Source organism: Pyrus communis, chromosome 5, assembly GCF_963583255.1.
Source record: "Pyrus communis chromosome 5, drPyrComm1.1, whole genome shotgun sequence".
Taxonomy (NCBI): Eukaryota; Viridiplantae; Streptophyta; class Magnoliopsida; order Rosales; family Rosaceae; genus Pyrus; species Pyrus communis.
The window spans coordinates 14,981,085-14,994,756 of record NC_084807.1 but is presented as its reverse complement, the minus strand read 5'-3'; the positions used below and the strand labels follow the sequence as shown (position 1 = coordinate 14,994,756).

Here is a 13,672-nt window from a genome sequence, read left to right as displayed (position 1 = left end):
AAGATCCTTTAGCTCATATTAAAGAATTTTACAATGTTGTGAGTGGTTTACCTTTACAGGGAGTAAGCGAAGCAAATCTGAGGATGAGAGTGTTCCCTTACACCTTGAAAGATAGGGCCAAGGGTTGGTTGATGACTCTAGTACCTGGTTCACTCACCACATGGGATGCCGTGGCTAAGAAGTTTTTGGAAAAGTTCTTTTCCACTCAAAAGACAGCCACATTAAGGGGACAAATCTTCAACTTTAAACAAGATGATGGAGAACCTTTCAATGAGTGTTGGGAGCGCTTTAAAGGCCTTTTGTTGCAATGTCCACACCATGGGTTACCTCTTCACTTACAAATGCAAATTTTCTATGATGGACTAACCCAAACATGTCAATCAACTGTTGATAATGCAGTAGGTGGAGCTTTGAAGAAAAAGAATGCTCAAGAGTCATATAACATTTATGAGATGTTGGGATCTAATGCTCAACACAAAGATGTAAGGGGTAAGAGAGTTGGAGTATATGAAACAAGCTCTAATCATGATCTTTCTTTGCAGGTAGCTAACCTAGACAAGAAGCTTGAATCCGTGCTCAACATGGTGCCAAAAGCAAGTGAAGTGTGTGCCATTTGCAACATACCAAGCCACCTTACTCATCAATGTCCATCTAAGGAGGCTTACCTCGAGTATGTCCAAGAGCAAGTGAACCTCATGAATTCTTACAATCAAAGGCCAAGGAATGATGTGTATTCCAATACATATAACCCAAGTTGGAGAGATCATCCGAATCTTTCGTGGAAGAACAACAATCAATTCCAAAACTTCCAACCAAAACCTACACTTGAAGATACGGTTAAATTGTTAGCCCAAAATACCTTGCAATTCCAACAAACCACCAATAGCACTCTCCAACAACATTCGGCGGCTCTAACCAAAATGGAGACACAATTGGGGCAGATTGCAGATGCCTTGAGCCAAAGAGAGGTTGGAAAGTTTCCAAGCCAACCCGTGATACTCCAAAGGAACCAAGAGCAAGCCAAAGCAATCACTACACTTAAAAGTGGTAAGGTTATCAATAATAGAGTTGGCAATGAAGTTACTAATGAATCTGATCATGTGAATGCAGGGGTTACTCAAGGAGAAAATGAGAAATCAAATGAGGAACCAAGCCATGCTATTCCCTCGTTTGAAGCACCAAATCTTCACAAGGCCGAGAAACCTTACACTCCACCAATACCATTCCCTAGAAGACTTGCCAAGAGCAAGCAGGATAAGTCATTTAAGGAGATTTTTGATATTCTAAGTAAGGTAAATGTTAACTTACCTTTGCTTGATGTCATTAGGAACATGCCAGCTTATGGGAAGTTCTTCAAAGAGTTAAACAACTACAAAAGGAAGTATGGACCACATGAGAAGGTAGTGGTGTCCGAGAATGTAAGTGTCGTGTTGCAAAGAAAACTTCCGCCAAAGCTCAAGGATCCAGGAAGTTTTTCTATCAACATCACCATAGGAGACAAGAAGGTAGAGAAGGCGATGCTTGACTTAGGTGCTAGCATCAACTTAATGCCTTATTCCGTATACCTTCAACTAGGTTTGGGGGAATTGAAAGCCACCACCATCTCATTACAACTTGCGGACAGATCCGTGAAATATCCAAGAGGTATAGTGGAGGATATTCTAGTTCAAATTGATAAACTAATCTTGCCTGCGGATTTTGTAGTGTTGGACATGGAAGAAGCTCCTATACATGACCGATAATTGCCTATTTTGCTTGGGAGACCGTTTATGGCCACGGCCAAGACCATCATTGATGTGCAAAATGGACTCCTCACTATGACAGTGCTAGGAGAGACCGTTCAATTCAAAGTGTTTGAGTCTCTTTCACATCCTTCTTCATCTCTTGATTGTTATGCCATTGATGTGCTTGATTCGCTTGTTTTCTCTAAGTTCTTGCAGGCACAATCTAATGAACCATTACAAACTGTTTTGAGTCAATCTCAAGATGAGTTTGATGAAGAAGATGCACTCATGGAAGAGGTAGCTGCCTTGGAAGCATTGGCACCGTATCCTTTGAATATTTTACCTCTTTTAGAGCCTTTAGAACCATCGAGGTCACATTTAATCCCTTCCACTGTTAAGGCACCAAAACTTGAACTTAAACCACTTCCACCACATCTAAAGTATGCATATCTAGCTGAATTTGAAACTCTTCCAGTTATCATAACTTCTGACCTCACCCCAAATGAAGAAGATAAACTAATTAGGGTGTTAAAAGAGTTCAAATCAGTTATTGGTTGGTCTATTGCAGATATCAAGGGAATAAGCCCTACCATGTGCACGCATAGGATTCTTTTGGAAGAATGAGCAAAGTCAACCCGTGAACCACAAAGGAGGCTCAATCCACACATGAAGGAAGTTGTGAGGAATGAAGTGTTGAAGTTGTTAGATGTGGGGATCATATATCCCATTTCTGATAGTAAATGGGTGAGTGCTATTCAGGTGGTACCTAAGAAGGTGGGAATCACGGTGATGAAGAATGAAAACAAAGAGCTTGTGCCCACAAAGCCCACGGCTAGTTGGCGTGTTTGCACCGATTACAGGAAGTTGAATTCTAGCACTAGAAAAGATTACTTTCCTATGCCTTTCATAGATCAAATGCTTGAGAGATTGGCAGGTTACTCACACTATTGTTTTCTTGATGGTTACTCAGGTTACAATCAAATTGCAATTGCTCCGGAGGATCAAGAGAAAACTACCTTTACTTGCCCGTTTGGCACATTTGCATATAGGAGAATGCCTTTTGGACTTTGCAATGCTCCAGCAACATTCCAAAGATGCATGTTGGCAATCTTTTCTGACATGGTAGAAAGATTCATTGAGGTATTTATGGATGACTTTTCAGTGTTTGGTTCCTCTTTTGATGAATGTCTTAACCATCTCTCTTTAGTACTTCAAAGATGTCAGGAAACAAATTTGGTTCTCAATTGGGAAAAGTGCCAATTTATGGTGAAACAAGGAATTGTGTTGGGGCATGTAATCTCTAGCCAAGGAATGGAGGTGGACAAAGCCAAAATTGACATCATCACCAATATGGCAGCTCCCACAACCGTGAAGGGAGTAAGAAGTTTTTTGGGACATGCGGGTTTTTATCGTCGTTTCATTAAGAACTTTTCAATGATCACTCGTCCATTATGCAATCTGTTAGCTAAAGATGTTGTATTTCATTTTGATAAAGCTTGTATGGATGCATTCAATACTTTGAAACATGAATTAACCTCAACCCCTATTATTATGGCACCAGATTGGTCTTTACCTTTTGAATTAATGTGTGATGCCTCTGACTATGCTATTGGTGCAGTTTTAGGGCAAAGGGTGAACAAGCTCCCACACGTGATCTACTATGCAAGCCGGACTCTAAATGATGCTCAACTTAACTATTCCACAACTGAAAATGAATTGCTTGCTATTGTTTTTGCCTTAGAGAAGTTTCGGTCATATCTTGTTGGATCTAAAGTTATTGTGTTTTCTGATCATGCAGCCCTTAGGTACTTGATGACAAAAAAGGATGCTAAGCCACGCTTAATTAGATGGATACTCTTACTACAAGAGTTTGACTTGGAAATTCGAGATAAGAAGGGAAGTGATAATGTTGTGGCTGACCATTTGTCACGGCTCAATGAAAACCATGGAGTTGGACAACCTTTGCCTCTAAATGAATCATTTCCAGATGAACAACTCCTTGTTATTCAAGAAAAAGAACCGTGGTATGCTGATTTTGTTAATTATCTTGTTTGTGGTATAATTAGAAATGATCTTTCTTTTCAGGAAAGAAAGAAGTTCCTTGCCATGGTAAAGCACTACGTTTGGGACGAACCATATTTGTTTAAATATTGCCCCGACCAAATCATTAGGAGGTGTGTCCCAGAGAGTGAGCAACAAAGCATTCTAACGTTCAGCCATACATTGGCATGTGGAGGACATTTTGGTGCCAAAAAGACATCTCTAAAGGTTTTACAATCTGGTTTCTTTTGGCCTACTTTATTCAAAGATGCTTTTGATTTTTGTTCTAAGTGTGATAGGTGCCAGAAAATGGGGAACATTAGCCGAAGAAACGAGATGCCATTGAACAACATTTTGGTGGTGGAGCTCTTTGATGTTTGGGGAATCGATTTCATGGGACCATTTCCATCCTCTTTTGGTTACTTATACATATTAGTGGCAGTAGATTATGTATCCAAATGGGTTGAAGCCATTGCTACAATAACTAATGATCATAAGGTTGTTTTGAATTTTCTTAAAGATGTGATTTTTTGTAGGTTTGGAACCCCAAGAGCTATTATTAGTGATGGTGGCAGCCATTTCTGCAACAAACCCTTTGAATCCTTGATGAAGAAGTACAACATCAACCACAAAGTGGCAACCCCGTACCATCCTCAAACCTCAGGACAAGTGGAGATTAGCAATAGGGAGATCAAGAACATTTTGATGAAGACCGTAAGCCCTACAAGGAAGGATTGGTCACTGAGGTTGAATGATGCACTATGGGCATATAGAACAGCATATAAGACCCCCATTGGCATGAGTCCTTATCGCCTTGTGTTTGGGAAAGCTTGTCATTTGCCAATGGAGCTTGAACACCGTGCATATTGGGCCATCAAGAAGTTCAACTTTGATTACAAGGATGCTGGAATAGCAAGGAAGCTCCAACTTAATGAGTTGGAAGAACTCAGAAATGAAGCATATGAGAATGCCAAAATCTACAAGGAACGGACTAAGCTCTATCATGACAAGGCCATCCTACGGAAGGAGTTTCACCAAGGTATGAAAGTACTGTTGTATGACTCACGTTTGAGACTTTTTCCAGGTAAATTGAAGTCTAGGTGGGTGGGACCATTTAAGGTGCTGCAAACATTTCCCCACGGAGCTGTGGAGATAGAGAACATGAAGAATGGCACCTCTTTTAAAGTTAATGGGCAGCGATTGAAACCATATTTGGAGAAAGTGGAGGAAGAGCAAGTTTATCAAGTTGTAGATTTTCTTGAGTTTACAACACCGTGAACACGCTACCATGTCTTGCCTAGACATTAAATAAAGCGCTTACTAGGAGGCAACCTAGTGTGGTTTGTGTTCTTTCCTCATTTTGTGTTTATGTTGTCACCATTCCATATTCTTTGCCTACTTACCTTGTGTTAGTTGTGGTTAAGTGTGTTTTTGCTTACTAATACGAATGTATATGAGGGCTATGTTTGTAGACAAACTATTGGGTTGCTATGAAAAAGGGTTTTATGACACGGGACATGTCATAACTTTCGAAGGGGTGTTTATTTGTAAGTTCATGTCGGAGCACAAAGGTAAGCCGCCTCCCCGAATTTCAATTTTCTTTTATACTAATATGTTGTTAATGATTCAGGCATCCACTCTAGAATTTAAACCATTACCGGATCATTTCAAATACCACCCTCCATTCAAAGATCAATTCCATGCCGTTTGATTTGATTAAAAAAAAAAAAAAAAAAAAAAAAAAAAAAAAAAAAGAGATACTAAACATGGAGAAAGATGGAGCTTCACAAAGGTTGTTTACGTGAAGCCCCACTACGAGGCATAGAAGCGGGAGGCATAGAAGCGGGAGGCATCGGAGCGGAAGCCATCGGAGCTAGAGCATTCCAGGCCTCAATACTTGGCCAAGCGCTGGATGACCCAGGAAAAAGGTGCCTCTGGAGATAAGCCGCAAGCCTTTGACGGTCACTGTGAATTCGACCCTCAGATTCTTGCAGCTCATCAAGCTTCCTCTTCATGCCCGACGAATAGTTATTTGCAAGCACATGCAAACTTCTATTCTCGTACTTAAGCTGCTAGATCTCTTGCTTAAGACTTTCCACCTCTGCCATCAATGATTCCACCTAACGGGAGCGGGAAAGCAGGCGTTGGCCCATGTTGGACACAGAACTCGCACACTGAACACTAAGTGCGAGGGACTCTTGAACGGCCAACTCATCGGACCGTCCTGACAGCAGCCTACTATCTTTTGGAGTGAGGAGGTTCCTAGCTACTATTGTAGCTGTTGTGGCGTCCTGCATCACGGAGTCTTCACCTGTAAGAAGACCGTTAGAAGATAAGAAAGAAGGGCGCCATACGTTACCTTGACGCGGCGCGCCCGTATCACTGCTAAGGCTCAATTCCAAGCTAAGGTTCGATGGGTTTGCCATTTTTCAAAAGTGTTCAAAGAGAAGAGATGGAGTTAAATTTCAAAGGGCCGGAGTCGATTTTCAAGAATGGGAAATCTTCAGAGTGTGTTTGTTGGCGGTGATCGATACCTCTATAAAAAGCCAAGGCGACGCGTCCACCGATTCAAAAAGCCGGAATTTCCGGCGTAATTTTGGCGACGCTTTCTCGGCTTTTCAGAAGACGTGTTCAACTTTGTCAAAAGATTTCTTCTTTTCAGAAAACACGTGGAGGCCATCATCGCAACTACACATCTTTAGCCGACAGGCGCAAAGTCCGGCGACGCTTTCTCTGCTTTTTAGAAAACGCGTGCAGCTTTGTCAAAAGGAGCTGCATCCGCACTACTACGTGTCGTTCAGAAAGCAAAGGGGAGCCTGTTCAGAAATCGAAGAGGCGCCTGCTATTTCAAAAAGCCGGATTTGCAGGATCAAAACGTTTGTCGACAATGGTAAAAGAACAGTACCACCACTTGATATTATCTCTATATATGTCGACCTTCGTCTTTTATGGCAAGGAAAACCTGAAGAAAATGCCCAACTCTCCCTCACCTCTGAGGGCGCACTCCCAGCAAAGCCTTTCGAAATACTCAATTCTTTCTTCTTCCCCAAAGATGATACCAGATGCCTGGAGTACAGATGACCCAGGAGGAAACGGCGGATTGAAGTGTGCTGATTCATTCACCGCTTCTTCAAAAGCAAAGGTATCTCATATCATCAAGGTCAAAAGCAAAAGTATCTCATATCATGCTCTTTCCCTGTCTTTTTCTTTGTCCTTGTTCTTACTCGCATGGCAAAGTGAAAGAAGCAATCAGCCGGCACTTGGAGTCAGTCTTCTATTCTGGAGCCAACTGCCTGGAATCTATTCCTGATTGCTTACCTAGCGTTGCTCTCGAGTAGTCATCTTCAACGGTTGATACACTTCCAGAGAAGGGACCACTTCTGCGAAGATTGAACAAAGAAACAGATAAAAGGAGGAAGCTCAGACCTTCGGGGAAGACCAAAAGAATCCTGCTGCCCAGTTCAAGAGTAGCACAAAGGAAAATCAACGATGGGCGGAAACCAGTTCAAGAGTAAGCCTGTGGAATCACAAAGATCAATGCCTCAATGCAATTACCAAGGAGAAGATGGAATTTACACTCTATAACCAGATTTGCGTCCCTAAACTCTTCTCTTTGTTAGTTACATTCTGCCATGTTTAGTATGTTTAGTGCTGTTTGTGTGTTTACTTATGTTTTGTGTGAATCTATGCTTAAAACATTGAGGACAATGTTTGATTTAAGTGTGAGGGGGTAACTAAGTTTGTTGATGCAAATTCGTTGAATTTTATCACCCATAACTTCAAGTGTTGTTCCTTGCTGTTTTAAATGTTTTTAAGTTGTGTTTTAGAATGTTTTGTTTTTATAACTCCGAAAATCACATAAAAATTTAAAAAAAAAAAAAAAAAAACATGTTTTGAAAAGCCTAAAAAGAGTGTTTTAAGTCGTTTTTGTGTGTTTGTGTCTTAGGGTACCTTCCAACACAATGATAAGGATTTGGTTTGTAATTGCATGACTGTTAAAGAGAGTTATAAACATGGATGAAAGTTTGATTTACTCTTGGTATATGCTTGGTTATGGTTATAATGTATGACTTCACATGCAATCATAAAAAATAAAAAAAAATAAAAAAATTTTGTGACATGCTTGAATGAAGGAACTCAAACAAACGCTACAACCCTGTGAGACTCGAGCCATTACCTTCTTTGGAGAGTTATTTTCTGTGATTCTTTGTTTTCTAAAGTTGTTGCATGATCTCATTATTCCTTGCTTGGTTGCTACTTAGAATGCAATTGTATCATGATAGAACTAAATGCTAGAACTTATATCCATTTCATTCAAAGCATGACATTGAATTGCATAACATATATCAAGATAAAGTTGTGTAGTTGCCACCATAGCCAAATAGCCTTACTTCCCATATTTCGTATTTGTTGTAAGTTTTAACCCCTTTGAGCCTTGTTTAACCTATGTTCTTTGTTAACCCATGTTATCCTTACCTAGCCTAGAATAGGACCATCCATGCCTTTGTTCTTAAAGCATAGTAAGCATGACGGAAAATGAATTCCTTTTTGATTAATATGTTGCAGAAAATAAGTGTGGGGGAAGGATTATTGATGAGAGTTGTTGTGCCATAGGCACGGCTAAAAAAAAAAAAAGAAAAAAAAAATTGAAAAAAAAAAAATGAAAAAGAAAAGAAAAATAAGAGTTGTTTGAATTTCCCCTATTAGTCTAAAAGTTGTTTTCCGCGCTCTAAAGGGAATTCTAAGTGCCTAATTCAATACTTTGCTCACTATTGCTTTAAGAATGTTTGTTTATCCTTCACCTTTCATTGTTAACCAGTACCCTAGCCCCGTTACACCCCTTTGACTTCTATCTTGATCGTTATGTGTTCAATAATGTGGAGTTTGGATTTGATATGAGCTTATGGAATTACTGGTTCTCATTCTAAGTAGTAGCATTCCATTCATGAGATCATATTCATGTCATTATCGTAAATCCAGAAAATGCTTTCTTTGTTATAACATATGTGAGATACTAGTCTTTCATGTTTACATCAATCTCTCACATATAACTAGTGTAGGGTGTGTAGTCAGAAAATCTGTGTGAAAATAGAGTGCATTCTAGTAAGGAATTGAGTAAATTCTCCAAAGCATGTTACTACATTTGAAATGTGTTTTAATTGCTTAATTGTGAACTAGTATGTGGTGACTATGATTAAGAATGTACTTAAGTGTAAAGATGGCTAAAATCTGTGAGAATAATGATTTTTAACTTGTCATGTGCATTGGAAATCCCTAAGACGGTTGTTGGAAGGTTTAGGTTGTGTTTTACTTGTTTAGTGTCGTTTTGTTTATTTGTTATTATTTTGTTTTGCTCGAGGACTAGCAAAAGCTAAGTGTGGGGGAATTTGATAGGAGCATATTTAGGCGACTTACTTAGCTTGTTTTCGTGCATCTATGTTGTTAATTCATAATTGTTTTAGTAGTTTAAGCCATTTTCGTGTGTTTTTAGGTTCATATGGCTAAGGAAGCAAAAAGATGCATTTTGGAGCAAAATTGGGCTTGGAATGGATAGCATATGCTTGGAGCCAAAGTGTTGGACGAATTTGAAAGCCTTGTATGCACTTTGGACATAAAACAAAGGGCCTAGCCCAATCAAACAATCCTTTGAGCCATGCAAAACCTCTAGCCCAATCAACAACCCTTAGCCACATGCATTCACATGCATCACAACCCCAAAACCATCAAGAAACACCATTCACACACACATGCACTTATTCTTTCATCATTGCACCACCATTCACACACACATGCACTTACTCTTTCACACACACATGCACTTACTCTTTCATCATTGCACCACCATTCACACACACATGCACTTACTCTTTCATCATTGCACCACCATTCACACACACATGCACTTACTCCTTCATCATTACACCACCTTCTCCATCTTTATTCCACATGCATTCATCATAATTCACCCTAGCTACCACCATTCACACACACATGCACTTACTCTTTCATCATTGCACCACCAATTCAACACATGCATTCACACACCAACAACCTAGCTCTTTTTCCATCATTATTTCATCCACATGCACTCTCAATCATAACAACCACATTCACTCTTAAAAAATCACCCACATATTCTCCCATTCCCCCTATAAAAACCCATGCATTCATACACAAAAATCTCATCTCATTTTCATACACAAGACACCACAAACACATCCAATCTTCCCCTTTGCCGCAAATCCCCTTCCATTTCTACACAATCTCTTCTTGGCTTCATTCCATTCCATACACTCTCCCATTCGCAGAAACCATTCAACCTTAGCCGCTCCACCTTCATTTACAACACACTTGGAGCACCCACACCGAAGGCAACTCTTAAGGGATTTCGACATCAGTTTTGCTTCAAGGGTTCTTTCTTCTTAATCCTATGTTCACTCATGTTATATATTTTTATGTCAAACCTTTTGTAAACATGAAGTGTAACTAATCTCTCTCTAGGGATTCGATGTAGCCTTGCAAGATTGCCATGTAGTTAATTCAGAATTCTCATTTAATCTATCTATTTCTTGTTTCATTCTCCGTTTTAATTGTGACTTAGTGTGTTGATTTTAATGCTTGATCATCATTTGAATTAACCACAGGTTGTTTAGCCAAGATTAAAGCACACATCATGCATAATCTTGGTGGATATGTGAATGAATGAAGGGAATGTTTTGCAAACATCCTGCCGAGTGTTCCCTTTGGTTTTGTGAAAGTTTCTTGTGCACTATATATTCTTGATTAGGAACCAAAGTTGCACATCACAATTAGGCTCATGATTAGAGACATTTGATCAAATCCACACATCATATGGTTGATCATATCTAAGTGAAACAAACTCAAGAAATAGGTAGATGGATGAGTATAATCTGATTCAACAAGCATGGCCTTGGGTTAGCAATGGTAAAATCGAATCCCTAGCTTCATCTCCATTGGTACTATCTCATTTTATTAGCTGTTGATTCATTCATTTTGTGTTTACTTCATTTCCTTATGCTTTCAAGTTACAACAACAAATCTGCCTACATTGATTAGTTTTATTTCTCTAGTAAAGAGTTCTTGCAAAACAAGTGATTATATAGGTCCAATTAGTCCCTGTGGATTCGACACCCTTACTTGTGCCATTATACTAAACATATTCTAGCATGAAGAAGGAAAACAACAATCAGGAGGCTATGGTGGCTGCATAGGTCTTGAATAAAACTCCTCAAATGGCTGCCAATATCCTTCTTGTTGAACTTGTTGTGGTTCCCTTCAAAGAAAATTTGAACAATCTTTCCAATCTGAATTGTAAGTGTTGGAAAACAGGTTGTTCCTTGATTGATTATGGCCTTGATAACCCCAGGCACCTCCATTCTCAGTTAATTGAAGACGTTGATGAGTTTGACATCCTTGCCTATAGGACACACCAAATGTAGGGACACCTTGCATTGTGGTCCTTTCGATATACTGCGACAACTAAGAAGTAAGATTCGCAATTTGAGCTTGAACATTAGCAATTGCCTTGTCTTGCTTCTCTAGTACCTAAAGTCAAAGAAAGAAAACTAAATCAAATATCAAAAGCAAAATAAAATAAAATAAAATAAAACAGAGGGATTAGCAATTTTACTAATCCCCGGCAATGGCGCCAAAATTTGATATGATATATTCTAACACACAAATTAAACCCTATAATTGTAGTATGTGTAAGTAGGGATCGTTCTAGGTCGGAGATTAGAAGGGATGCTAATCTACATTAATTAGACTCAAAAGCACTAAACTAGACTCAAAAACAGAAAACTAGACTCTAACAACTCAAAACAAGCTAAATAGACTCAGAACACACCTACTAAGTTAAATTGACTCAAAACAGGTACTGGAAAGTGATTTGGACGAAAATTAAACTAAAAAGACTCAAAATACTAAAAGAAACAAATTAAAACAGGTTCTAACTAAGTAAACATGAAATATTAAAGGGAAGATTGATTTTGACGAAATTAAAGTAAAAACAAACATATTTAAAGACTCTAAACAACTTGGACGAAATTGGGTGTTTAAATGGGTGAATGGCTAGCTAGAGGGTTCATCTCCACACATGATACATATGCATACAAATCGATTTCCAGTTATTATTCCTATAAACCATGAATGACAATGCCCCAATTTAACCGTGAACTGCACAAATTAACTCTCAGATTTTCCTAATTTCATTGAATTGGATGGATAACGCATCGGCAACCAAATTATTCTTCAATAGTTCCCTACATGAACAACATAATAGAGATACAATCAAAGATCATTAAGCTTTGTGAAAATCATAAGCATTGACATGACATTCGTAACTATGAACTGCATGATACTCCTGCCATGGATTTACTTAACATGATTATGACTAGCAACCTCCACTACTTATAAATATAAGTTCATAATGATTAGGTGAAATTCCCATATATTTTAGCATCAAATTCATGCATGCAAACTAAGTGTGCACCCTTAATCAACATATAAGAATAAGTTATCAATCAAACAGATAAGTAAATCGCATTCATGTTTTACGAAACAATAACTGAAGGAAATCAACTTATATCACATATATGTTCATGACTTTGAATCCACCTCTAGCTAAAAAGAAATTAGTTCCTCATGTTCGCAATTAAACAAAGACAATTAAATGTAAACATTGAAAACTAAGATAGAATACACCTAGGACGTTCCCGCAAACCAAGCTTCAATGTGATGGCATGGCTAAGGCTCTCCTCTCCTTTCTCCTTGCTAAGTTGCAGCACAAAAGGGATTTGTGTGTATGATGGATGTGTGTTGTAAAATTGTGATGAAAGATGGGGTGTGGAATGAAGGTTGTGGCACACTCTATTTATAAGGTGAAGGGAAGGCATGGAAATGCTCAGAAAGAGGAGAATTAGGACTCCAAATCACCAAAGAACAAGGACACTCTCAATCAGATTCTAGGGAGGACAAGGAATGGTCCTTGTGGTAGGAAATATAGGTTTTAGAAGGGATAGGTGCGGCACCAATGTAGGAGAAGGATAGGGCTTCTAGAAACCTGATATTTGGGTGTTCTAATCTGAAATTAAGTCCTCTTTGCAATTGGAATTAAGGTAGGAAAAGATTAGGATAGGATAAGATAAGATAAGGTTGGATAAGGTTTGGATGAGATAAGGTTGTTTGGATAATGTTTCCTTCTTCATAGCTAATTCCTTATCTTCCAAGTCTTCAATTTAATTCTTCCAGATGTTAATCACATTCCTAGCCTATCTTGAACTTCAAATTCGTCCATCCACCTTGCTCCATACTTATGATATCCATTCCAAGCCCAAAACTGCTCTAAAATGCTCTAAATTACACTTTCTTGCCAACTTTGTCATTTGAACCTGAAAACACACAAAAATAGTCTAAAACACTCTAATAAGTAGAAATTAGTTATGTAAATGCAAGAAAACAAGCTAACTAAGTAGCATAAATATGCTCCTATCATTGTGTTCCCTTAAGTGCAAATATAAAGATAGTATAATGGCACAAGTAAAGGTGTCAAACCACAGGGACTTATTAGACCTCTACAAATTACTAGCTTTACGTGAACCTTAATTAAACAATGAAACTAACAAATTGAGTTTGGATTTTGATTTGAAAAGTAAAGTAACTTAAAATACAAGAGAATACAAATATGAATAAGAGAATGATTCAGAAACGATGGGAATTGAACTACGGATACCGATTTCACCATGACAAGCCAATTCCATGAAAATTAAGTCAAAACACATTCAACTCTCCAATCTACGACTAGGGTTTGTTTTACTTATTTATGAGCATCCATTTGATATGTGGTTGTGATCAAGTACTCCTAATCTGCAACCTAGTTGTGATGTTCA

General features: G+C 38.6%; 1 non-coding gene across 1 annotated transcript; it reads right to left on the bottom strand.

The window, feature by feature from the left end:
- Positions 1–214: 214 nt before the first annotated feature.
- On the bottom strand, positions 215–325 carry LOC137735818 (small nucleolar RNA R71). The gene has a single exon (XR_011068722.1). It is a non-coding gene; the product is annotated as a small nucleolar RNA R71 (small nucleolar RNA).
- Between the last annotated feature and the right edge of the window lie 13,347 nt (positions 326–13,672).